The sequence below is a fragment of the Zalophus californianus genome, chromosome 10, assembly GCF_009762305.2.
Source record: "Zalophus californianus isolate mZalCal1 chromosome 10, mZalCal1.pri.v2, whole genome shotgun sequence".
Lineage (NCBI taxonomy): Eukaryota > Metazoa > Chordata > Mammalia > Carnivora > Otariidae > Zalophus > Zalophus californianus.
In genome coordinates, this window is record NC_045604.1 from 114005763 (window position 1) to 114032574 (window position 26812).

The window sequence follows — 26812 nt, forward strand, 5'->3', positions numbered from 1 at the left end:
ACCTGCTCCCAAGGCTACCCTGTTGTAGCAGGTGCTGTGTGTCCCACCCAAGAGAGGAGGGTGAGCGGCTGGAAATGGCAGAGCTAGATGTGGGCCTCTTCCGAGCCATAGAAGGCGGGGCGCAGGGGAGGGAGGAAGGGAAGGGACAGTGCCATGGACCGTCCTGCCTGAGCAACAGTGGAGGGGGCTCTGAGGGGGTGGACGGGGCTGTGAGGCTGGCCTGGAGGAGAGAGGGTGCCTGAGGGAGGGGAGCTGCTGTTGCTGATGGACTCCCAGGCCTGCTGAGGAGCTGGGGAGAATCCAGGTGGGGCAGACGCTACAGCGTGCGTGAAACAGGCTGCTCATTGCCCGGGCCTGGGACCTGCTCCTGCCTCTAAAACAGAGAAGATTCTGGTTTCAACCCAAGGTGAAGCTCCCCAGAACTGAATTCCCGGCTGGGGAGGTAGAATCTTCCTCCAAAGGGAAAATAGTGTGGCTCTGGGAGCAGATGCCCCACGTGAGGCCCCCGGGTCTGCCCTCTGGCTCCCCACCCTCACCCACTCCCCCAGGCACACAGATGTGGGGCCCGGTGTCTCCACACTCATGGAGAATGGGCCTAACCAGGTCTGGAGTGGAAAATCCTCCCGCCAGCAGCTTTGTCACACAGACAAAGACCCAGATGCACAACACAGAGATACGCACACAGAGACACACAGGTACACACGTGCACACACAGAGACACACAGAGACACAGGTACACAAATGCACACACACAGAGACAGAGATACACACATGCACACACACAGACACACAGAGACACAGGGGCACACATGCACACACGCATGCACACAGGGACACAGGTGCACACGTGCACACACAGAGACACAGAGACACAGGTACACAAATGCACACACACAGAGACATGCACACACAGACACAGAGATACACACATGCACACACACAGACACACAGAGACACAGGGGCACACATGCACACACGCATGCACACAGGGACACAGGTGCACACGTGCACACACAGAGACATGCACACACAGACACAGAGGTACACACATGCACACACAGACACACAGAGACACAGGGGCACACACGCACACATGCGCACACACATGCACGCAGATGCACACACATGTTAGACACACAGACACACATGCATACATATACAGAAACACACACATACCTCTCTTCAGCTTGGGGCCCACAGCCTCCTACCGTGACCTTGTCAGTGGAAGGAAAAAGAAGAACCACCAAAGTCTGGCATCCATGGCATGGAGCGGATTGTGAAAACCGCACACTTGCCCCCGGAAGAAAGGGCTTCTCATGTTTAGTCTTTGGATTACAGTGGGTTGAAATCAATCCAACCCCACTCTGGAATCATTCTGGAGAATTTCACATCTTCCAAGACATTAGGCCCTGCCCAGGGTGGATGTCTGGGCTGGGAGCCCTTTGTCCTTCTCCAAGGATCTTTTTGGATCCGACTGCCCTGTTCTCCTGTGGGGTTTTCCTTCCTGCAAGAACAGAGAAATCACTAGGTGTGAGAAAAGAAATAGGGCCCTTACTTCCCAACATATGCAGAATCAGCTCCACGTGGACCCAGGGTTTAAAATCAGGGGTGTTCTTAAAAACTTTGCCTGCAAAGTGTCAGTGAATTATTTGGGACCTTGGAGTAGGCGTTTCTTAAATATGCTATAAAGAACTTTAACTATAAAATAGAGGCTAATACTTTCAAATACACTAAAAACCTGTCAATGAAAAATCACCATAACGAAAGTGAGGGGGAAATTAAAGATGAGACACTCACACCAGGAGCAGCAGATGTGAAGCCATGGCTGTGTGTGTGTCCATCTGGGGAGCCAACAGTCACCCCTCTCCTCCCGGCTGTCTGGGCGTTAGGCAGAGAGGGCTTTGCAGGGGTCCGTTCCTTGCAGGCCCTGAGAGACCATGGGACCCGCCTCCTCACAGCTCTTCCCTGTGTCCTCGACCACCCTTCCCAGGACCCGATCCAGCTAGAGACAAGCAGGTGGGTGAGTCAGGCTGTGAGTCTGAGTTGTGGGCGCCTGTGTTCCCAGCCATGGGGGCGGGCGGGGGCAGGAGGAAGTGGCTCTGAGTCAGAGGTCCTGTGGGGCTCGTTTTCCAAGACACTGACCTCCCTGTGGCCTCAACAGCAGGCCAGACGGAGAAGGGCCTGAGCTCTGTGGTTTCTGATTGTCCCGTGAACAAGTAGACACAGACACAGGCGGACGGACACACAGGCACACACAGGACAGAGACACAGACACACGCAGACGCACAGACACTCGCAGACGCACAGACATGCACAGACACAGACACACGCAGACGCACAGACACAGGCAAACGGACACACAGGCGCACACAGGTCAGAGACACAGACACACGCAGACGCACAGACACTCGCAGACGCGCAGACGCACAGACGCACAGACACACACAGACACACGGACACACGCAGACACACAGACACAGGCGGATGGACAAACACACAGGCAGAGACACAGACACACACACACACACACACACGCAGACGCACAGACACTCGCAGACGCACAGACACTCGCAGACGCACAGACGCACAGACACACGCAGACGCACAGACACTCGCAGACGCGCAGACTCATGCAGAGGCACAGACACACGCAGACGCACAGACACTCGCAGACGCACAGATGCACAGACACTCGCAGATGCACAGACACACGCAGACGCACAGACACACGCAGACGCACAGACACTCGCAGACGCACAGACACACGCACACACACAGACACACGCAGAGGCACACACATGCCCTTGGCCAGAGGCAGCTGCAGCCTCCACTGGGTGTGACTTCCAGAACAAGGCCAGAGATGGGCCTTGGGAGCTCTGGGGCAGCAGGTAGGAGTCGTTTCCTCTGTAGCCCCAGAGCGCATATGTCCGGCTGCCTCTCTCCTGGGGGCCTCCTGCCCCCTCTCCAGGTCCCACTCGGGCCTCTGCTCCCCAAAAGCCAATCAGGACTCCTGCTGGACTTGTTGGTGGCCAGTTTCCATCAGCAATGGAGAGAGGAGGATCCAAGTGCTAGTCTGCAGGAAGGTGACCCCAGGGGGACTTGGACAGGACAGGGCCTCTGGGAGGCAGCAGAGCCTGCCATAGGCCCGGATGCCTGGGTCAGAACCCCAAGCATTGTGGAGACTCTGCATCAGGCATACAGAGAGCTCTTGAGCAGACAGGGGGCTCAGAAGGAAACACCGGAGAGCAGACCCTTGGCCCCTGCCCATTGCTCCCACAGGCCGTGTGGGGCTGACAGTGTCTGACCCCGGTCCCGGGAGACCCTCCAGCGTTCGGGTCAGCAGAGCCGGTATTTGGCCACCCTCTGACGAGCACAAACTCCTCCCCGCAGCAAAACAAAAGCACCTCCTTGGTGGGGGCGGGGGGAGGGGACACAAACTTTGTAGTCCGCTCCACGTGCTGATGGGTCTCATTCTCTTTGTATTTGAGGGAAATAAATAACTGGCAGTATTTGCCTCTTTTATCTCCCAAGACACCAAGGGCCAGCCAGTCCCACCAAGGCTTTTGTAGGAAGAATCTGATTCCTCGATCCAGGCTGATGTGGAGACCCCAGTGGAACCAGCGGTGCCCAGGGACTGGCCCCTCCTCAGGTGACCTCTCTGCTGTCCTGGGGCTCTGCGGGTCCATGGACAGGGTGGTGGCTTTGGCGGGGCCCAGCTGGCCTTCTCGGTGGCATCCTGCCTTGCTTGCCTGAGGTGCCGAGTCTGAGCTCGGGGCCTGGACAATCACACCTGACCCGGGCAGGCCAAGGACCCTGATGCTTCCCCTGGTGTCCACAGCTCTGGGTTTGCAGGGCAGAGCTGTACATGGGGAGAAGAAGCGGCTGATGCACTGATTCACCAGGTCTCCAGTCTGTGGGCTGCTGCAGCCAAGAGGAGCCAGACCAGTCTTACCCATGTGGGAGGAGCCTGGAGGCTGGGGCGCTCCTTGGAGTTATGAGCTTCATGCTGAGGGCCCAGCCTCTAGACCAGGCACCAGAGAGGCTGGAGCGGCTGTCTGAACTCAGGGCAGCAGGGTCACAGCCCTGCCCCCTCCCACCCCATCCTGCTGCACATCCAGCACCAGGCAAGGGAGGGCCCCTGCTCAGACCCACAGCTGACCCCAGCCTGGGCTTCAGATGCTGAGAGCTCTCGGCTCCTCTCATCAGGGACGAGGTGGGGACACCCGAATCCCATCCCAGGATAAGCTACAAAGCAAACAAGAGAGCAGAATGAGCCAATCAGAAAGGCAGGGATCATCAGACACGGTATAATCTCCAGGCAACCTGGCTTAAGATTTAATCCAAGTTTCCTCCTCCTTTTACCCACCAGCTACTGCTCCACCCCTTCGCTCTTCCTTCTTTTCAAGCAGTTGGGCTGGGTGCCTTAGGAAACAGGTATGTCAGCAGAAAGTAAGGACAAAGGAATAGCTTCTGGGATTTTGATGTAAAAGCTCAGGTCCTCTGTAGGATAAAATCAGAGAGAAGGATTTGGGAAGAAACATGCTAAGTGAGAGCCAGGCCCGCTCTGGAGGACCTCATGGGGTCTGCAGCAGGGGCTCTCCCGGCTGGGCTGGCCTTCCTGCGGGCTGGGGTGCTGCCACCCTCCCCCACACTCTGACACACACACACACATACTGCATGCTTGCACCAGGCAGAGGGAGGACAGACCCTTCTGCCTCTGTACCGTGATGGTACTGACTGCAGCCAGCTAAAAAGCATGCACGGGCCTCTCCAGAGGGCTGCTCCAGGACCAGAGCTGGGAGACTGGCCGCCCAGCAGGAGACGACGCGATTAGGTGTATTCAAAACACCAGCCTTGCTCTCTCCACAGTGAAGGCCTTTGCTTTGCGGGCTGACACAGACAACTGGGGTTCCACCCTCTGGCTGGAAAGACCACCAAGGCTCCTGGGGGCCACTTTCCTTCTAATGGTCACTCACAGGGGTCTGTTGGGAGGGAGCCATTTCTTCCCAAGCAATCAGTCCGTAATTTGACCTCTCACTGTCTGTGGAATGGTGGGCAGGTGATCATCTCATGTGTGGGGCCAGGTCCCCCTGAGCAGAGGTGTCTGATGACAGTTGAGCTTGCACTTTGAGCAAAGTGTTTGGCCACCCGGACCACCTGGTGAGGGCTTCTTGTCAGTAACAAGGGGCATCTGCAGCCTAGGGCAGGAGCAGGACCCTGAGAGAGTTTGGGGGCTTTACCACAATCCCTGCATGACCTGAGAGTCTGGTGTAGATAAACACACTAAGTGAAGAAACGAGGAACTGAGGAACACATGAGCAAGCCCACTTCCCCTGGAAACCAAACTTTGGAACGGGCAGTTTACACTTCCTAGGGGCCATAACAGACCCCATCCTCTGGTTTCCCATCCATGAGTGCCTGGGGAGACACTCCCTGCTCCAGTCCCTCCAGATGCAGCTCACCTAGCTGTGGGTCGGGACGGGGAGGACCCGGGAGGGAGGGTCCCAACTACCCACCACGCCTGCTTCACCCGCAGGGGCTGTTGGGGGCCCGTTCAGCCGGCACAGCTGGTGGGGGGGCAGGTCACTGGGCCTGCTGCTGGTCAGAGGCCCACGGGTCAGAGGGCGGAGCACAAGGCTGTTGGAATGGCGCTGGACTGCCCAATTCAGGCTCCTCCCTCATTGTCACATGGCCATGGCCATGAGTGCTGTGGTCCCAACTGCTCTTTCCCTCTGCAGGTGACGCTTTTGACTGTGTTTCCCCAGCATGTGTGGTGGGAGGAGACAGCCACAGTGGCCTCAGGAAGGAGCCAGACCCGCTTCTCTAGGTGGGAGGAGCCTGGAGGCTGGGGTGCTCCTTGGAGTTGGGTGCTTTAGGCTGAGGGCCCAGCCAGGCCAGCTCAGACAGGAACCCTCTTAGTGTCTCAGCCACTTACCACTTGGAGCCCAAGTCTCCACTGGAGCTCCTCTCCGAGTGCCTCTATGGGCTGGTGACACTGCCACTTGCTGAGTGTGGCCCGTCCCTCGGTTTTCACAAAGTCCTAGGGGCTTGGCATTAGCCGTGCTGCCTGGACGGGCTGGTGCAGTCGGGGACCCTGTGGTGGATGAACAGCAGAGCTGGGACCCCCAGCCTCTGGTTTTGACCACTCTGCAGGATTCTGCCGCCTCCCAGGAATGCGTGGCCTTGCTCTGAGCCAGGTCCCACACTGACCGGAGCGGTGGCCTGGCCATGCGGTCACCGTGTTTACCACGCGTCCTCAGGGCCAGCACGGCTTCTGCATGTGAGAGAGGCAGCCACCGTGAGTGATTGGCTTAGTGCAAGTACACATGTAGGGGAAGGAAGGGATGGAGACACTTCCCCCAAAACTGAACCCAACAGACTACAGGTTTGGACACGAAACTTTCCCCACTTTCTGACTCTTATGGAGAACGGCTCACGTCAGCTGAAACACGGCTGAGAGGACGCACTGGGAGCAGCCACCACGTGCTCATGTGGCCATCAGGGACGGCCTGCCACCGTGCTGGGCAGTGAGGCTCCAGCACCATCCAGCTGTGCTCCCCGTCAGAAGAGACAGTGACAGGTGCCGGGGGGCTGGGCATCTTTCTGCAGGGAGAAAATGCTGCTGAAAACCAAGTCTGATTTGCTCTGTGTTACGGAATTTCACAAAAGCATGAAAAGTAAGTAGCTTAGCTTTTTAAAAAACTGGTTTCTTGGAGATCACAGCAGCTGTAATTTGAAATGGGCTGCATGAGGCAGGACACCTTCGAGGGTCTCAGCTGGACCGGGCTCAGGGCCGGGACATCTGAGTGGCCCAGACTGCCAACCCAGCCCTCACCCCGTGGCAGGGTCCACGTCAGCCCATGAGCCGTGTCCAGGCTGTGGCCAGATCCAGATGTGTGTGAGTGAGTGTGTGTGCCTGTGGAGGGTGGGCATGAATGTGAGTGTGAGTGTGTTTCTGTGTGTGGGCATGCGTGAGTGTGTGTAAGCGTGTGTGTGCCTACGTGTGAGTGTGCCCTAGGAAACCGTCGCGTTGGCCCCGGGTTTTATTACAGGCTGACCATATGCCCTCACTTCCTTGGTTCCTCATCTGTGCCAGACATCATGGGGAGAAGGGAAGGAAGGGGTGGGGAGGTGCTTGGCCGTGGGCTGAGCCGCAGAAAGATCACGCTCAGGGCAAATGTCACCCCAGCAAAGGAGCAGCCTCCACAAGGCCACGTCCCTACAGGGCCCCAAGGGCTGTAATCACAGCCTTGTGCCTCCTCTCACGCCTCGGCTTCCCTGTGGTCTCTCCGGATAGCACGTCCACACCCACTCCTGTCTGGCTTCCGCCTCCAGCCCCATGCTTTATGCTTCTCGGGGCCCAGACTGGCTCTGGGTCCCTCTTAGGGCCTCTTCTCCTTTGCCAGCATTTTCTTCTTTTCTCCTCCTGACACGCTTTGTCACATCGTCATGCAAAATTAAATCCAAGACGATTTCGGGCAGGTACTCCCAACCCTGAGACCGGTTTTAAAATAGCGACAGGACGAACATCCCACTTTGCAGTCGAGTGCTGTAAAGACTGGTGGTAGCGGATGCATTTTCAATTTGCAAACTTGCTAGCATAAATCCCACAGGGAAAAGGAAATTGCTCATCTCTTGCCTCTGATGCTGCTCCCAGACCCCTTGTTTCCTTTAGAAGGGGTCCAGATAAAGCTCTGCAGAGATCCCTGCTTGTTTCTGCCCTCTTGTGAAAATTGAATGTGTAAATCTTCTCCACTGCCTTTATTGATCAAGGCCAAGTTACAAGTTTCAATTACCACGGTGGGAAGCAGGTCATGAAGGGTGTAGGAGGGAGGCCACGCCGTGGTCTCTAATACATCCGATTGGGAGAAGGGCTAAGCAGGAGGAAGCTGGGCTCTTGGGTGTTCCCACGGACATCTCTCATCCGCTCACTTCCTGCCAGGCCCTTGCTCCACCCTAACAGCAAGTTGGGGCGACAAACAGTTCACTGTCCTGAATGTTTGTGGGAGTTTGTATTTTTCCCTTCGAGTGTGATGCCCTCTCTTGCTCAGGCTTCCTGAATCCCATCCCATTTCCATGGACATCTCTGTCCTCACGGACCTTTGGTCACCATCTGGTTAGTCGCAGATGTAGGTCGGAAGCAAGACAGAGAAGGGCACGGGACCCAACCCTTCCCTGCAGCCTGTTGGTATGGAGCTGCCAGGGGTTCCTGCAGCATTTCGGCGGGAAAGCTGCTGTGGGCGCTCACAAAGGGTAGGGTCTGGGAGAGCCCCAGGGCTGGCCCCAGGAGATTTGTCTGTGCAAATGCTCAGCCAAGGGGCAGATAGGAAGGCCTCCTGACAGCTGGTTGGAGGAGGGAAGCTGAGGAAATGAGGTGAAAGGTGTGTGGTGCAGGTGGAAATGGGCCATGAGCCCTGTGGCCCCAGATAAGGGACAGTCCTGTGCGAGCAGGTGGGCTGACATCCCTGCACAGAGGGCACTGGCAAGGCCTCTCCAGGCAGCTCTCAGACTCAGCTTGTCCGGCTCGCCTGCTCTGGACATCTACCTGCTTCACCCTTATTGACTCCAGTCCCAGCAGGAGAGATGCCCCGGGAAGACTGGCCGGAAACAGGTGTCTCCTTTTCTCTGGAGAAAGGATCCCTTCCGCTCCCCTCTACTGGGACACCTGGTTTACCTAGACACCTTGTGTGCATGTGTGTCATCATCCTGAGGAAGGGTGGTGTATATTCCCACCACTCCTGTGATCTAAAGAAGGAAGGAGATTTAGTCGTCCTTTATCAGACGGGGAGGACACTGCCTCAGGTGGTCAGTAACTCCGAAAGAGGTGGGGTTGACTCCAGGCTCCACCTCCATCGGCCGGTGAACCTGGCTAGAACAAGCCCCCCCCGCCTGCCGTGCACCTTCACTAAGGTGTCTTCTTTGCTGATTCGGGAGACGCCTCAGCTCTCCATGGCCCTGGATTTGTCCTTTGAGCCCATTCCTGGGGTGCACAGATGTGGGGAGGCTCCGGCCACCCTGTCTGGGGCAGTTCAGGAAGCAGCCCATTCCTCCTCAGATTCTGCTGCCGTTTGCCTTTTCTCCTCTTATAATTCTTTCTGACTTTAGATTACTTCTCTCTTCTAGACCCGGTCTCTATCACTTAGATATTAACTCCAGTACCTTCATCATGTTCAGTGATTGCTGGGCTTAGCTGCATGGGTCCTGGAGGGCCTGACACTTCTGGCTCATACTCCTGTGATAACCTGGGTCAGACCCAGGGCTTGGCCCTCGGTGGGCCCTGCAAGCGTGGGAGGCCCACACCCAGCCCTGGAGTCCACATCAGAGGTGGGTCAGGCCTCAGTGAGATACATCAGCTCTCAGAACTCCAGGCTCTTCGTCTGTGTGAGCTACAGCAGCACCCGCTTCGTGAGGCCAGTGGGGGGTGGGGGCCGATTATACTACAGTAACTGATAGAAAGTGTGTGAAGCAACGATTAGTTCATAGTGAGTACTCAAGAAATGGTACTAAATAAATGTCATCGATTTACATTCTTGAACAGAGTTGGGGGTTGCAGTCATGGCTCTCCGGTTCTGAGGGAGAATCTTCCTTGGATGAATATACTGGGCATTTTAGCTCCTTCTGTTTGCACCTGCATGACCCCAGATGAGGGATTCATCTTTTGGACCCTCTGCATTCTCTCTGCCACCATAACCACCACTTGGGCTTTCTGCAGGCGTCGGGGCAGTTCAGAGATGAGGTGAGATGTGCAGTTTCCCCAGGATGCCGAGGAAGAAGATGAACACCCACGACGAGGCTCCTTCCGCCCTGGAGGCTGTCAACTGGGCCAGGGCAGGGCAGCCTCAGGTCAAGGGCGCTGATGGCAGCTCCAGCTGTGGATGCGGGGTGATGGCCAGGGGGAAGCAAGTGGAATGTGGGTTTGCACCCAATCCAGAGGACACATTTCTGGGAGAAGAGTGGGCCCCCAGGAACCACCCGTGGGCTCTTGAAGGTTCTCTCTCAGCTCCTCGAGAGTGACCTTCAATTCCAGCATCAGCAGCTCTGACATGACTTCTTGGGAAGCTGGTCTCTACTGGCCCATCTCATTGGCTTTGGGGCCCTCCGTCCCCAGTAGGTCCTGGGTGACATGACCCCTGGGACTGCGCTAGGTGTGTGTGCAGGTTTGCCCATACCTTAACTGTGAGTCAGCCTGAGTCATGAGCGTGGGCGTGTGATCTCACTCCTTGGGGCCTGGTAATCCCCATCAGGGTGAGGTGTTCAAGGCTGCCTTACCACTGGCTGTACCCCAGCGCCCAGAAGAAATCCAGCAGCCTCTCCATCAGCAGTTCTGATGGATGAACAGTGTTGTAAACGTTAAGGTACCCACTGGAAGCCTTTTGTTTCCCTGCTTTCTGTGAATCTCTGAGTCAGTCCTGTTTCTGCTGTTTCTGATCGTATTTAACTTCAAAATTAGCCCTTGGCAGTTTGGAAGCCTCCCGGTGCCGGGGACCGTGTGTCTCATTGCTGCTGGTGTGAGCAGTGATGAGGAGTATGGCCAGATGTGGGAGCTGAGACCCACAGTGTGATTAGCGGTCCAGCTCTGCTGTGCGTGGCCCTGGGGTGTGCAGTCCTCTTGGCGTGCTGCTGGACACAGCAGTCTCCCGGGGGGCGAAGGAGGGTGGGCAGGAGAGGGGTCTTCCTATGTCCTCTCTTACAGGGAAGATGGCTCTTCAGCATCCCCTCCACCCACAGCTGTCCCTTGACCTCTGGGTGCACCATACATTCGTCCTGGACCATCACTGTCCGAGGTGAGCTCACCTGGGGGGCCAGGGACCCAACACTGCTCGTCGCAGGCCACTCATTCTGGCCAAGCTGAGAGGCTGGAGCGTGCCTGAGGCAAAAATCCACTGAGATGGACGGCCCTGCAAGGGAATCAACGCTCAGCTCCGCTTCCCCTCCTGCTCCCAGCTGTGGTGGGCACGGGTCACTGCATCCCAAAGCTCAGAAGGCAGCATCACACAGTGTCCTCCATGGAGGGCGCCCCCAGAACTGGGCAAAGCAGAGGTCCTGCCTCCCAGGGAGTTCTGCAGCTCGGGGGTCTGCGCAGCTACACGTGCCTGTCTGGCCACAAGCAGCTCACACCGTGTCTGAGGGTACACTGTGGCAGAGCTCCGGGAGGAAGGCTCTCCCATAAGGCAGACACTCGGCTCCCCATCGGGGTGGCAAGGGGCAAGGTGAAGGGCTTCTCATCACTAGCAGTGTGTGAACCAAGGTGTAGGTGGTATTGCGCAGTGTGTAACAGCAAATGTGGGTTCAGATCCTGATGTCACCACTTGTTAACTGAGGAACTGTGGGAAAATCATTTGACCTTCCTCATCCCCACTCCCCTCCTCTATAAAATGGGGTTGCCTTTGTGCCTCCTACAGGGAAGTCATATGAGAAGTTCTCTGTTAGGTACTCAGGCCACTCCCAGCTCATGGTGAGTTCCCCATCCACATTGGGAAGCAATTGCCCTACTTTCACTGCTGCAAAATTGTTCTCAACACTGTGGAGATGCTCACCCTGAGGTGCTGACGTCAGGCCTGCAGTGTCTGCCACAGTTGCCCACCTGGGGCTTTGAGCTCCAACCTCCCCTGCCCTACTTGGTCCCCTTCTCCAGCAGCTCTCATTACTGCTCCTCAAGCTCACCATGCAATTCCCACCTCACGGCCTTTGCGTGTGCTATGCCTCTAGTGGGTGCTCTTTCCCCAGATCTGCACTCGGCTGGCTCCTTCCCGTCAATTAAGTGACCCCTCCTCACACAGCCTGACCTCAACCACCCCCACGAGAGAGCTAAAGCCCCTCCTGCCCCCCACCCCCACCAGCTTTACAATCTTCACTGCATTTATTCTCTTATATCATAGGGTTAATTTGTTTCGGTCTCCCCACCAGAACATGAGCTGGAGGAAGGCTGTCACTGATTTTCTGTTGCCATAACATGGGGTATGTGGTGGGTACTTGGTAAGCATGTGCTGGGTACACTGAGTGAACTGAGTGAATGAAGAATTTATTATTTTTTTGAGATCATGACCACGTTCTTGTTCAAGAGTAGCCCTGCCCAGCTCTTCTCCCAGATTCAGTGTCCACTCTCTCCTCTGTAATGTGTCCCTTTCAGAGTCTCAGGGCGGACCCAGTTAGCTCCCTAACTGGACTCCAATTTTAAGCAAACCAGTGAGTGTACCCTTTAAAGGTAACTTTATTTTTAATTTTTTTATTGTTATGTTAATCACCATATATTACATCATTAGTTTTTGGTGCAGTGTTCCATGATTCATTGTTTGTGCATAACACCCAGTGCTCCATGCAGAACGTGCCCTCCTCAATACCCATCACCAGGCTAACCCATCCCCCGACCCCCCTCCCCTCTAGAACCCTCAGTTTGTTTTTCAGAGTCCATCATCTCTCCTGGTTCGTCTCCCCCTCCGACTTACTCCCTAAAGGTAACTTTAAAGCAGCTCTATTCTAATGGGCATCTGTGTCCACAAATTATAGAGTTCGCTAGAAACTCTGCACAGCTGCACTCAGAACGGCCGTGCTTAAAAATGACTTCTCCACACGTGTCCTTTGCTGGGTGAAAATAGCTTCTTAATGTCATGTGGTCAAACTGTGTGGATATGCAGGGGACCTTGACTGTGTGTAGAGGACAGAGGGACTCTGCCTGTGTTCAGAGGCCCTTTCCTGAGCAGGTCTGGCTGCAGTCGTGCTGCAGGTGTGTATTGTGGGTCTGGGGAGCACTCCTATTCAAATCTGGGGTGCTGCCTGAGCCATCTCTAGAAGTTAGGGACCCTCAGATGGGGCTGTAATAGATTCAAAGAGGTAACTGATAAAATAAATTTATTTTTTAATCCCTGCTCCCAAAGAATCCCTAATGGAGCAATTAATACTGAGATACCTAACTTTAAGGAAGACAACTTCTAGATCGGTAAAATTCTTGGGAGGGGTGCTTCTGCCATCGGTACTGCTTCGTTGCTGTCACGCATTTTCCCTGGAGGGGTGTGGCTGCAACAAGCACCCATCTCTGCCGTGGTCCTCACACACAGCCCAGAGAGGAAAGCTCTGGCCACCATGGGTCCAGTGGTGTCCTCAAGAGGCAGAAACCCAACCCCACACGTGTTTGTGCTGAGCACAGGTTTGCCCTTTGGTGGCACATCTGTTTGTCCCACCACCTGACCTCCAGGGACACATAAGTCATTAGTCCTGGCCTCCCGAGGGTTGGGTGAGGGGTGGCCAAGCCCAGGGCCTCTCTCCCTGCCACTGCGTAAGGACCACGAAGTCAGTGGCTTAAAACAGTACGGAGTTATTCTCTTGAAGTTTCAGAGATCCAAAGTGTAGGCGAGTTTCACGGGGCTAAACTCAAGGTGCCAGCAGGGCTGGTCCCCCGGGAGAGACTGTCTTGCTCCTTCCAGCATCCAGAGGCTGCTGGCTGCCCCGTCCTCCATGTTCAAAGCCACCTTCTGTCTCTGCTTATGGTGTCACATCACTTTCGCCTCTGTTTTGATCTTGCCTCCCCTCAGGAGGACCTTCCCAGGTAATTCAGATGCTTATCTTCATCTCATCTACGGATGCCTGCGAGGTCACATGGTCACAGGTTCTTGCCATTGGGGATGTGGGCACCTTTGGGGGCCCTGATTCAGCCTACCACACCCACGTTCTGGTGTGGACCCACCCTACGTTTACTTCCTCCTTGGACATAGGCTGGAGCCCAAGCTAAATATCGCAAGAGCCTGGAGTAGGGCCCTCTTCCCCACGTTCCCAAAAGAGATTGACTCTCACTCTTGAGAAGGGCCTTCTCGTGAGTGGTTTTTAGCCGATGGCCAGTCACTGTGGCTGCAGAGTCCTCCCTGACCCCAAGCCACCATGGAGTGGAAGGCTTTCTATAGAAATTCCCCAAGACTGTGTGCTCTGTGCTCCTTCCTGCCAGGAAGACTTACATTTGGTGCACAACTAAAATGGCCTGCCTCCAGTAAGGCATTCCTTGAAACTGACCCCCTTCTTCCCAACATCCCTCCACCCCCTGCTCATCATCCCTGAACTTGTCAGTCATCTTTGTCAATGAAGGATAAGAATGCATTCAAAGATAGAAAAGTTTTACTCTGTTTAATTTCCTTTCTACTGACGACTCCAACTGCTAATAATGGCCTAAGGGTGGTGATCGCAAATGCTGGGAGAAATTCTTCATCTTTTAGCATACGCTAGGTGGTCTTGGAACTTACTCTAAGATGTGGAGGTATCTGATGCCAATATAATGTTGGTAGATCTTCGACTCATTTTAGTCTTGGTGTTGCATGTAAATTTTTGATAAACTTAAGTGTGGAATAATAAAGCATAACGTTTCCTGTATAGAAAAAAAAATGGCCTGCCTGCTTCACTCTAAAGCTTGGAAAAGAGCTAACTTTGCATTCCGTGACTAGGACGCTGGGACCTTGAAGTTTCGCCCTGCCAAACATGACAAGCCGTGATAGAGCTCTCGCTGGGTTGGTTTAGTCACCTAGGGGGAGATGTGCCGTCAGTGCTGACAGCAGGGAGATGAAGGGGCCTCAGCATCATTTATGCAAAAGCAGAATGAGATATGAGCCCTCGCAGATGGCTTCTCGCATTTTCCTCACTGAATCTCATGTTCGCCACCTCGGCTAACACTTCTGAACGGCAAGACTGAACAAGAGTCTTTTGATTCTTCACAAAAAATATTGTCATAGAAAAATTTAATGGGAAAGTAGTTTTAAACAGTCCATATCAAGTAGGAATCTCTAGGTCTTAAGCTGAGCTTTATGCTCCTGCTTTTAGTCCCCTGGGTACTTAGCCCAGAAAGCTGGGTTTTAAAAGTTATTTTTTAATAATAATTGTATATATTTAAGATGTACAACACAAATGATTACCACAGTCAATCTAATTCACATACCATTTCCTCACATAGTTACCTTTGTGTAAGCTGAGAGTTCCTGAAATTTACTCTTGGCTAATTCCCGGTATACAACATGGTCTTACTAATTGTATCCATTATGCTGCACGTAATGTACTTTTTCATTGTACATAACTGCAACCTTGTGCCTTTTGGCAGCCATCTCTCCATTTCCTCCACCCCACAGCCCCTGATAGCCTCTGTTCTAAACTCTGTTTCTATGAATTTGACATTTTTCAGATCCCACATATAAAAGATACCACATAGTATTTGTCTTTCTCTGTCTGACTTATTTCACTTAGCCTAATGTCTTCCAGATTCATCCATGTTGCCTCAAGTGGCAGAATTTCCTTCTTTTGTATGACTGAATAATATTTGTGTGTGTGTGTGTGTCTCACATTTTCTTTATCCGTTGTTTATTTTGTTCCCATGTCTTGGCTATTGTAAATAATGCTGCAAGGAACACATGTGTACAGATATCCCTTTGTACCACCTTTGCTCCTTTGCCAAAGAGTAATTGACTATATTTATATGGGGGTCCATTTCAGGGTTCTCTGTTCTGTTTCAGTTACCTGTTTGTCTGTTCTTTCACCAACACCACACTATCCTGATCCGGGCAGCTTTCTAAGAAGTCTTGAAATTGGATACCATCGGTCCTCCAAATGTGTTCTTGTTTTCTAGTATTGTATAGGCTGTTCTGGGTCTTTTGCCTCGCCATATAAATGTCATAATCACTTTTGTCGGTCCCCATCAAATACCTTGCTGGAATTTTGATTGGGATTGCAGTGAATCTACACATTAACTTGGGAAGAAGTGACGTCTTGACAGTAATGAGTCTTTCTATACTTGAACATGGAATAGCTCTTATTTAGTTTTTTAAAATTTCTTTCATCAGAGTGCTGTAGTTGTCCACATAGACATCTTGTACAAATTTTGTTAGATTTATGCCTAAGTATTTCATTTTTTGAGTGCTAATGTAAATGGCATTATCTTTTTAATTCCATATTCCATTTACTCATTGCTCTTGTATAGGAAAGTGACTTCTTTAGATTAACTTCGTATCCTGCAGCCTCGCTATAATCAGTTACTAATTCCAGGATTTTTTTGTCTATACTTTTAGATTTTCTACATGGACAATCATGTCACCTGGGAACAAAGACAAAAGTTATAGGTCTTCCTTCTCATTTTGTATACCTTTTCTTTCCTTTGCTTACCTTATTTCATTAGCAAGGACTTGTAGTACAATATTTAAGAGAAGTGGTAAGAAAGGACATTCTCGCCTTGTTCCTGATCCTAGTTGGAAAGATTATAGTTTCTTGCCATTAAGTATGTTAGCTGTAGGCTTCATATAGATAGCCTCTATCAAGTTGAGGAAGTTCCATGCTATTCCTAGTTTACTGAGAATTGTTATCAGAAAGACTTGCTGAGCATCTTGTTTGGGCCAGGCCGTGTGCTAGGTTCTGGGCGTGCAGAGCAGGGAGGGTGGGATAGTTAATCATATGTGGGCCAAAAGATGCCCAGAGAGATGGTAAAACGTTATCTCCGGGTGGGTCTATGAGGGTGTTTCTGGAAGACATTAGCATTTGAATTGGTAGATTGGGGAAAGAAGATCATCCTCCGCACTGTGGGGAGTTGGCCTCATTCAATCCCCTGATGGTCTGAATAGAACAAAACGGTGGAGGAAGGGCAAATCCACTGCCTCTACTTGAGCTGGATGTCTTGCTCTTCTAATGTTATGATAGGCTATAATACCAACATACTTTGTGATGTGATGCCTTTGTTCATGATGAGTTACTTCCGTTGCTCACTTGAAGAGGAGCAGAACATACCACCCCCAAATATGCCATTTTGGCGTATGTATGATGCTGAGTGCACATATATTTTAAATTGTTATATCCTTTTGAAAAATTGACCCCTTTACCATTATATGATAAACTCTTTCTTTACAGGTTTTTACCTAAAGTCTAGATTGCCTGATACAGGTATCACTACCCTTGCTGTCCTTTGGTTTCTACTTGTGTGGAATCTTTTTTCCTCCCTTCACTTTGAGATTATGTGTGTCCTTGAAGTTCATATGGGGGGCAGCACATAGTTGGGTCTCATCCCCCCCCCCATTTGGCCCCTCTATGCCTTTTTATTGGAAAATTTAATCTATTTATATTTAAAGTACTCATTGATAGGCAAGGACTTATTTATACCATCTTCTGCTATTGTATTCCTTTGTCAATTGATGGTTTTCCATAGTGGATGGCTTTGATTTCCCTCTCCTTATCATTTGTGTATGTTCTTTAGGTTTTTGCTCTGTGGCTACTCTGAAGGTTACGTAGAACATCTTATAGATGTAACTGTCTATTTTACAGTGATAACTCTGATTTTACACAAAAACTCTGCCCTTTTACTCCGCTCCACACACACAGTTCATGCTTTTGATGTCACAATTTACCTCTTTTTAGATAGTGTATACGTTAACAAGTTATTGTAGCTGTAGAGTTATCTTTAATACTTTTACTTTAATGGTGTCTGGAACTTCTCCGCCGGACACCTGGACTTCTCCAAGTCTCCCTTGTCCCAGGGTGATTCTCTAAATTGAAGTTCTTTGCGGGAGATGGCAGAAAACTCTTAGCTCACCATGTTGATGTCCTTACTTTTATTTGAAGCCATTGCAATCTGCTTGTTTCCTTCACTGATTATAAGAATAAAATCTTTATTGCATGTCTTTTTAGGTCTGTGTGAGTATTACAATATGGCCTTCCTTAAAATTGTTATCTTTTAAATACACACACAAAGTTGTCTTCCTTTTTTGCTGTAGTGTGAGGTATGAAAATGACCATGCGACCTACAGCTAGCAAAATGATCTTGATGATCCATGGGAGAAGTTATGATTGTTTGGCCATTAAACATTTCTGTCAAAACATTAAAAAGTCTTACTCTCAGTTATAAATGTATTGGAAAATGAAATAAGTCATAAAACTAATATTTATTTAGCATATTATAATTTTAAATGTCAGAAACATTGAGAATTACATTATTTTACTACTTTCTTTTTTTTTTTTAAAGATTTTATTTATTTGACAGAGAGAGCACAAGCAGAGGGAGAGAGAGAGGCAGAAGCAGGCTCCCCGCTGAGCAAGGAGCCTGATGTGGGACTCGATCCCAGGACCCTGGGATCATGACCCGGGCCGAAGGCAGCCGCTTAACCGACTGAGCCACCCAGGCGTCCATTTTACTACTTTCTTAAAAGCTTATTTGGGGGGTGCCTGGGTAGCTCAGTCGTTAAGTGTCTGCCTTCGGCTCAGGTCATGATCCCGGGGTCCTGGGATCGAGCCCCGCATCGGGCTCCCTGCTCAGCAGAAAGCCTGCTTCTCCCTCTCCCACTCCCCCTGCTTGTGTTCCCTCTCTCACTGTGTCTCTCTCTGTCAAATGAATAAAATCTTAAAAAAAAAATAAAAAAAATAAAATAAAAGCTTATTTAGTAGTTGGAACAGTGTTTGGCTTCTCATATGATTTATTTATTTTTTTTAAAGATTTTATTTATTTATTTGAGAGAGAGAATGAAAGAGAGCGAGCACAAGAGGAGGGAGGGTCAGAGGGAGAAGCAGACTCCCTGCTGAGCAGGGAGCCCGATGCGGGACTCGATCCCGGGACTCTAGGATCATGACCTGAGCCGAAGGCAGTCGCTCAACCAACTGAGCCACCCAGGCACCCTCTCATATGACTTAATATTTGTAGTAGGCATCTTTTCTATGCCTTGGAGAATTGTCCTATTCAATGTTTCTAAGTTTATATCCATTTCCAACATTTTATCCTTCGCTTTCAATGTTTCAAATATCTGTAAGAGTCCTGGCAAAGATTCTTTGACTGGACTCTTTAGTCAGGCTCCTGACCCTTCTGGGCTCACCTGTGCATTTCCTTGTGCAGTTTTATCAAGAACTCTGCTAAGTTAGTTTAACCAGAACCCCTCATCCTTGATGTCCGGTCACCTCGGATATCTGGTCAGCTTCCCCATTCTGCCCCACACCCAGGTAATGTCTGACCACCTTGGCCTGAGCAAGAATCCGGTTTAGTCAGAACCACCCTCACCTGCTGTTTCCTGCTGGTAACTTTCTGCCCATTGGCCCCACCTACTCCATGGCTGTGTCTGGAGTGGATCTGAATCTCCACCCCCTGTAAACTGCTATTGCAGTGGTCCCTCTAAGTCCATCGGCGGCCCTGAATCTGGTCTGCCTTGCCATCTCCGACAGATGTCACCGAATGCTTTTCCTCTGAGGGTTCCTCTCAAATGAAGGCTTTTGCTGGCATCACATCCCCTGCAACATCAGCCTCCTTCTCTCATTTATGCTGGTGAGTCACCTTCACCGAGATCGTCTGGGTGCTAGTCCTTCAGGCAGGGGAGCCCCCACGGCCCGCACCCCCCCCACCCCTGGTCAGCTTTGCTCCATGACTCCCTTCATGTTCCACTCAAACTTTCTTTCTTCATCGTCACTTTTCCTTTCTTTGCTCCATGTTCATCTTTTCTGGCCAGTTCCCTCCTTCCATTTTCTTCCATTATTCATTCTTGTGAAATGCCACATGGATTTATCCTTGGAGGTGGGGAGGCAGCATGCCTGCATGCTTTGCTGTCTGTGTGGGTCTGAGTGGCAAACACACAGGGGGTGGCTGAGACTGACCTGAAAGAAGTGAGGAACCACGTCATGTTTCCTGAAGTCCGTCTGTTATTTCCAAAGGGATTTATGGATGGAGGGCCTAGTGACAGTGTCTGCACTTCACGCATCTGGAGTTGATGTACCTTTGGTTACTGCAACTTGGGTGTATCCAAAGTGTGCAAAGTGTGTGTGTGCATGCACACATGTGTGTATATATACTCAACATCAGATTATTTGGTATTACAAAACAGAGCAAGAGAAGAAATAATATCTGAAATGTCCCTATTCTAGAACAACTTGAATTTATAGAGTCAATAGGCTTCAGAAAGACTTGCTCCCAGGGCTCAGTCAAGAAACGTCCAGGACACTAAATGGGTCAAGTCTGGGACTGGGCATCTCAACTCCATCAGAGACTAGAAGGGAAAGTGTCTTCTAGACAGTGGCACCACCATCCAAGTCCAAGGGGCAAACAAGCTGGGTGTCCACAATTGAACCCTTTTGCAAGAAGCCATTTGAGAGTGTCCTCTATGAACCAGAAGAAGAAAAAATAGGAAGAAATGAGATCCAGTGCAGGTAAGCAAAAAGAACACTGCTAGGATGATAAGCCCAGATTGCAGCCTAGAAGGGGACTATCCTCATTCCAGGAGAGTAGCTCCCAGTTAGGAAAGGAGAGATGACCTGAGATCTGCGCTTGCGGAGAGAGGCAGTGCCGAAGAGATCTGAGGTGAGGTAGTGAAAGATTGAAGCCAGTGAAAAGCAGGGCAATTATTAAAGGTGGGGAAAGCAAAATATCTATTTAAGAAATAATGTAGTTATAGGATGCCCAGGCGTAATAATATTTGCACAGTCACAACCACGTGAATAATAATGATTAATTAAAAAACGGTGCTGTAATTATATGAGGACATACGATAATCCCAGAGGCGCAATGGGGCCATGGTGCCATTTTTTCTATTGATAATCAAAGGCTGTGATTCTGAGCCAACAGAATAGTTCTTCCAGGAAGATTTTCAATTAAAGGTAAAATTTTTAAATTCAGAAAAAAAGATCGGAAAAAAGTGCACAACCGCTCATTACCTCAATAATTAGTTCATAATAGCTTAAAAGCAACATTAGCTCTCTATTCGAGAGCTAATAATGTACAACCACATGATGACCAGCCACTCGGTGTGATGTCGGCGGCAGTAAAACCACGAACAGGTCAGGGGTCCTTCGGGCTGCCTGAAAGGAGTATGGTGCTCGGCACAGGTCCTTTGTGGGGTGACAGGTGCAGGGGCCGAGACCACCAGGCGTTCTGCTCCTGCCACTGCCCCAGTGAAGCTTCTTCCTGCAGAGTGGACCCTCTGCTGGCCCACAGGGAGCACCCTCTTCCTGGCAGGGAGTCCCTGTGGCATCAGTGGGCACCACTCCTGAGTGAGTGCCCTGCTTCCCCCCGACGGGGCCCTGTGGAGGTGACCCCCACGCTCCCACCCCCAGTCTCCTCAAGTGGCAGCCCAGCCAGTGTTTCCGAACAGCCTTGGTGCAGTGTGGAGTAGCCGCCCAGTGGGGTCCTCTCAGGAGGCAGCTGTCCTCTCAGGGTGGGGACAAAAGTACCCTCTGCCAGTAGGGGTTGGGTGCACATTCCAGTCGAATGCAGCTTCAATCCCTGGGGGAATGGCCTTATGCCACTTGCACCCCCAAGCCCGAGTAAGTTCCAAAATAGAAGACACACATACAACACTCTGCAGCCAAAAAGCAATGAAAGAGTAAACTATCTGTTCAACCAAACCAAAACCAAATACGTCTCGGTGACAAGAAATTTAATTGACTGCCCTAAGTGGTGACTGGCTCAGAGAGGAAGAGCCAATTTCAGTGACAGAAGATTTTAAAATGAAAAGTAGAACACCAGATATTGAGGTTTGGAAAGGCTCTGCACAAAACTGTACTCAGAAATTAATATAATTCTCAAAATTATTCATTGGCAGACATGAAATTAAATGCCTTAAGTCCGTGAAAATTTAACTCAAGAACCAGGAAAGTGACTCTCCAGACCAGAGCTGGGACAGGAGCACAGAGCAACTGTGGGCTGGCTGTGGCCTAGACCAGGCCTGGCCGGAGCAAAGCAGCCCACGGGGCACTGGGCAGGTAGGGAAGACAGAGGCTGCAGCCATGGCTCATGCAGGACTTGGAGCACCATCACCGCAGGGACGGGGGAAGGGTAGACACAGCATGCCAGTTTTGGGCCGGCAGATGTGGGACAGAGCCAGGCAGGACCCAGGACGGAGCAGGAGGGCTCAAGTGAAGGTGCTGGGGCTGGAGGTATAGCAGAGGGACAGGACTCAGCACACCTGTTTCCTTGGCCTGACACACCTGCCCCTGAGCCCCGCCACCCACCTCGGGCTCCTCCAGAGGGTGGCTTGGACGTGACTTCTCCAGGAAGCCCCACAACCCAGATCCAGCCTGACTTCCACAGTCTCTCCTGGCACCTGGCTCTTCTCCCTTCCCCTAGATGTAACCGTAGCTTTATTTGGGAAATATCCCAAAGCACAGTCCTGAGAGCAGGGGTATGCCTGGCTTCGCTCTGTGATTGTCCCCAGAGACAGAGCATCTGACACATAATGGGGGCTCAGTCTGTGTCTGCGTAACAGACGCTGTTGAACATTTGAGCGGTCAGGTAGGAAGAACAGTGCCCCTCAAGCTGTCAACATCCCCGTCCTCAGAGCCAGTGAATGGGATATCTTACATGGTAAAGAGGAGTGAAGGTGGTGATGGAAATAAGCCTGCTAACCAGCTGACCTTAAACCAGGGATAGTATATCCTTGATAATCCCCCAGGTTGGAAAAGGCAGGAAAGCTGAGTCTCTCTTAGAGCCTCCAGAGGGAACGCAGGCCTGCCCAACACCTTGATTTCAGACTAGTGGACCCTTGCTGGCTTCTTGACGTCCAGAACTGTAAGATAATAAACTTCTATTATGAGCCGCTGAGTTTGTGTCATGTGTTACAGCACTGATAGGAGATCAATGCAAACAGGTGTGTGCTGTGGGGGCCTCGACACAGCATTCAGAGCAGGGGGGCATCCCCAGTAGGCAGCAGGTCTAGCTCCTGAGGCCCACCATCTTTCAGGGTGAAAACGTTAAATTTTTAATTTTTGTTTTGTTTCGTTTCGTTTTGTTTTTATGGTGGAAGATGCTCGAGAAGGAAAAGTACCCAGGCTTCTGGAAGTCAGGGTCAGAGTGGCCAGTGGATGACTTACCCAAGCAGGAGTGAGACACCAACCAAGTGGCTTTTCAGCAGCCAGAGCCCCATTTCCTGGGTCAGGAGAACAGACACTTGGGGAGAACGAGAACATGGGGTGACAGGGCCCCTTTCTCCCCACTGTCCTTTTCCAAAAGAAAACTGGGAACAGATGGTCCCCATGAGTCATTTCTCTCTAACAAAATGTGGATTAGCATCTGCACGCCTGGTTCAGAGCCCCAGGGAGCCCTGGGGCCCCAGACCTGTCCATGCAGATAGCTCAGCATTCGTTTCCAGAAGGCTGCTTGCAAGACAGACTGCAAGCTGGAGGCTGGCTGGGCACTCACATGAGCACGGAAACATACATGCACGCATGTGGTCACACACTGTCTTTTCAAATGTGAGTGATCTAAAGCCCAAGGCCCCTTAGCCCTGCTCCTCTTATTATTGGAATCTCGGGAATTTGTACGTTTCATGGCCCAGCTGTGATAACCTGCACTGGCCTCCCTGCCCACCACTCACTGCTCCTGGAGCGAGGATCCAAGCAGGCCTTGGGCCCTCCACCATGGGAGGTGGGTGGTTGGCAGGGACGAGAGTGGTAAGAAGGACTGGGGCTTCTCTTCTCTGGTTTTATCACCTGCAGATACAGAACTCCTTTCTCCTCCAGGCCTTATCAGCTCCCCAGAATCTGCTCCTTCACGGCCCCCTGCTGTACCTGATGGAATACGCCAGCCAGCCAGATGCTTCCTGCCTCCTGGAAGGAAGGGAAAACTAAACCTGCCCCCTCGTGGAGAGTTCTTGGTTTATGTATTTGGGATGGATCATGAAAACTGCTCTGACTACTTTTAACAGGACAGATACCCTTGTGGAGGCTCCGAAAACACAGTTTATTGCCAAAAACCATGTTGTTTCTTTGCCAAAACCTTGTAAGCAGCTCTCCCCAGGAGCTTTGAAGAAAGAAACCTCCATCTCAGCACTTGAGCTGCCCTCCAGGGAAATGGGGAGTGGCATTTAAAAAGGAAGATGTCTAGAAGTCTCTTGTGCACAACAAGCCCATTCAAATTTGAGATGGTTGATATGAAGCATTGGGGTTGGCTGGCCCACAGCTTTGCAGATGCTCTGAGAAGTAGCTGGGCGAGGTCTCTGCAGACTGTCCTTTGTCTCCATTCCCCTTAGCTTTGTTTCACATTGGTCTCAGTGGCAGAGACCTGCCAAGATTGTCATGTTTGAGAGTGTGGACAAACACACTGGTCGGATAAGGGACATTTTGAGCCTTGGGAGAGTGGAGCCGGGAAGGGTGGGCAGAGTCTGGGATGCCCCCCGGTGTTGCCCTTCTCCACAGCCAGCTTCCCAACACCCTTGGCCCTCATCTGCCCTTCTGGGCACACCACGTACAGGGGTGCCGGGGCGTTATGGATCACGTATGTGTGCGTGTTCAGATGTGCATCAGCAAGGGAACAGGAGAGCATCTTCATACCCCATCCCACCTCCCCCCGCCCTCTCCCCCCAAGTGGTCTAGGAGATGAGAAGAATGAAGACGATCCGTGTAGCTGACGCTGGGCTGCCCAGTTCAGCTTGGGCCTCTCCTCTCCTCAGAGGACGCCAAACCCAGGGTTTGCACCGTCTGACCCACTTCTGTGTACACATGGGCATGGATGGTTCCCCAGGCCCAGAGAGCACCCAGGACAAGTCCTGCCAAGGGTGTGACGGACAGTCTTCTCCACCTCTGGTCAAGGCTCGTGGCCCAGAGTCTCTGATGGGCACAGCCGGCCCTGCCAGTCAGCTGTGGCAGGGAGGTCACATGGCACAGTGGGTTTCAGGAAGCCACTGCCCATCTACCAGCCCCTGCTTGAGAGCCGCCCTCCGTTTCAGGGTACCTGCATCCCTCTTCGGTGCATATGTGACCCTGTGGTAGAAATTATATCCGGAGCAGGAAGCAGAGACAGGGTGGGGGTCACCAGAACCACCAAGAGTTTGCAGAGAACATGGGCACGGGTGCCCTTCGGGGTCCTGATCTAGGCCACACGGTCACTGTACATATGGGGTTTCCCCTCCTGTTGGGGGCTTTTCACCCCTGGACCAGACATAGCTTTCCTCAGGGAGCATCAGACACTCACCCTTATGGTCAGTCTGGCCTCTGTCTCAGCCTGGAGCCTACCTCCTGGGACCCTGAGCTCAGACCACCTAGTGTCACTGTGTGCAAAGCAGTACTCTCCATTACATAAAGAATGAATTTGTTTTGCTGACCTTCCAGAAATAGCCAGTGCACATACCTCACTGTCGTTGCCAAGGACGGGGCCCTTCCCTTTTCCCAGGCTGACTGCAGGTGGGCATGGCCTGGCAGCTCCAACTTGGTGAGTTCCAGGTATCTAGGACAAGAATGTTCTGAAACCCTTTCTTCACTAGTCCATGTCTGAGACAGCAGGATGTCCCTGAATTCAGCATCCCTCCCAAATGGCCCCAGGGGCACGATATTAGCCCTGTAGGGTTATGAGTGTTCCATGTAACAAGGGATGGCTTCCTGTCTTTCGTGGGTCTTGCAGGAGCACCACCTCTTTGCTCCTTTCAAGAGCATTTACTCAGTGCGGAGCCCTCAAGCAGGCCCTGGGACTCAGGGGGGAGCTGGGAGGGTCCCTGCCCTTAGAGAGCACCTGGCCTGCTGGGAAAGGAGCTGCCTGCACTTGTTAGTAGGAGGCCTGGGGTTCCATTCTAGAACACACAAGCCCCCTCCAGGTAAACCCTCCAAGACTCAGTGGGAGATGGACCTGGAGACAAGGAAAGAGTCCCCCTCACCCTTTCCTCGAAAAAGTGGGTGCTCAGAGGGGGTCTAGGAGAGGAATGCCCGGGAACCAGAGCTCAACAGGATGGGGTTCAAACCCAAGGATAATGGGCTCAGGGAGAGGGCATTCTGGGGTCCCCAACCTGCAGGGAGTGGCTATGCCACAGGAGGGGTAGTGTGGCAGGTGGGTCTGGTTCTGGAGCCATGTAAACAGAAGCCTGTTGGAGGGGCCACAGGGAGAACACTGGGTGGGGATTTGAGGTCCTCTGATCTTGGCTGCAGCGCCCCCACCACTCTGCTCCCCAGAGATTGAGGGTCTGCCAAGCTGGTGTGTCTCTATGTAGTGTCGCCTGGGGGCTGGCCAGACCCAGGCCCTGCAGCTTCTGTGGGGCTGTCCTGGTACAAAGAGGCCTCATCTGTACATGCAGATGCCCTTTCCATCACCAAGAGGAGACACAGACCTTCCATGTACAAGAGACACAGAAACAGTGTTCCTCCGATCAGAGACCCCTTTACCTGCAGGACTCTCTTCATGCCTAAACCGCTCTGAGAATTACACCCCAGCATCCAACCTATTTCACTTAGGAAGCCCCGTTCCATAATTAAGGCTTGAAAAAGTGGCACAAGAGTACATGGAAGCTAGTCTGCTAGAACAGGAGCAACAATCTTGGAAGAAAGACGAGCTCCCCAAAGTTCTGAAATGGCAGCAAAGCACCTCCTCTGTGCTGTAAGGAGAGTGTGTGGTGGGCTTGGCAGTGGGGCTGGGTGTGGGTGATCCCAGGTGACAGCGGTCACCGTCTGTGGAGATCTTCCAGGGTCGGCCAAGAGAAGGGCTTCCACCGGCCCCGGGACGGGCAAGGGGCTTGGGAAGCAGGTTGGCACCAACCAGGGGCATGAGTCTTCTGACGCCAGGGAGAAGGAAAGGCACACCCGAGGCTCGGAAGCCCACAGAACAGGGCATTTTCCCAATGCTAACTGGGGCTTCTTTGTTCAGATGGCGAATGTGGTGATGGCAGACGTGACCTGAATGTATTTGGCAGGTCCTTGGATCAACCGGCCCTGGAGAGGGCGGTGGGAGACCGTGGAGGGACGCTGACGGTCCAAAAAGGGAACTGGCCATCTCCCCCTCACTTCCCTCCCTCCTGGCCTACCCAGATGCTTGATCCCCCACCAAGACCAGGACCCCTGGGACCCTAGCTCGGGACTTAGCATTTTCTGGGAGGCGGGAGAAGCTTGTGACTTGGTTTACCCACTGGTTGAGCAG

The 26812-nt window shown here is 51.9% G+C and overlaps 1 long non-coding RNA gene across 1 annotated transcript; it reads left to right on the forward strand.

Moving 5' to 3' along the window:
- The first annotated feature begins 6215 nt into the window (after positions 1 to 6215).
- LOC113933740 lies at positions 6216 to 23551 on the forward strand. Its single transcript, XR_003523445.1, has 3 exons — positions 6216 to 6677; positions 10694 to 10784; positions 23437 to 23551. It is a non-coding gene; the product is annotated as an uncharacterized LOC113933740 (long non-coding RNA).
- Positions 23552 to 26812: the final 3261 nt, after the last annotated feature.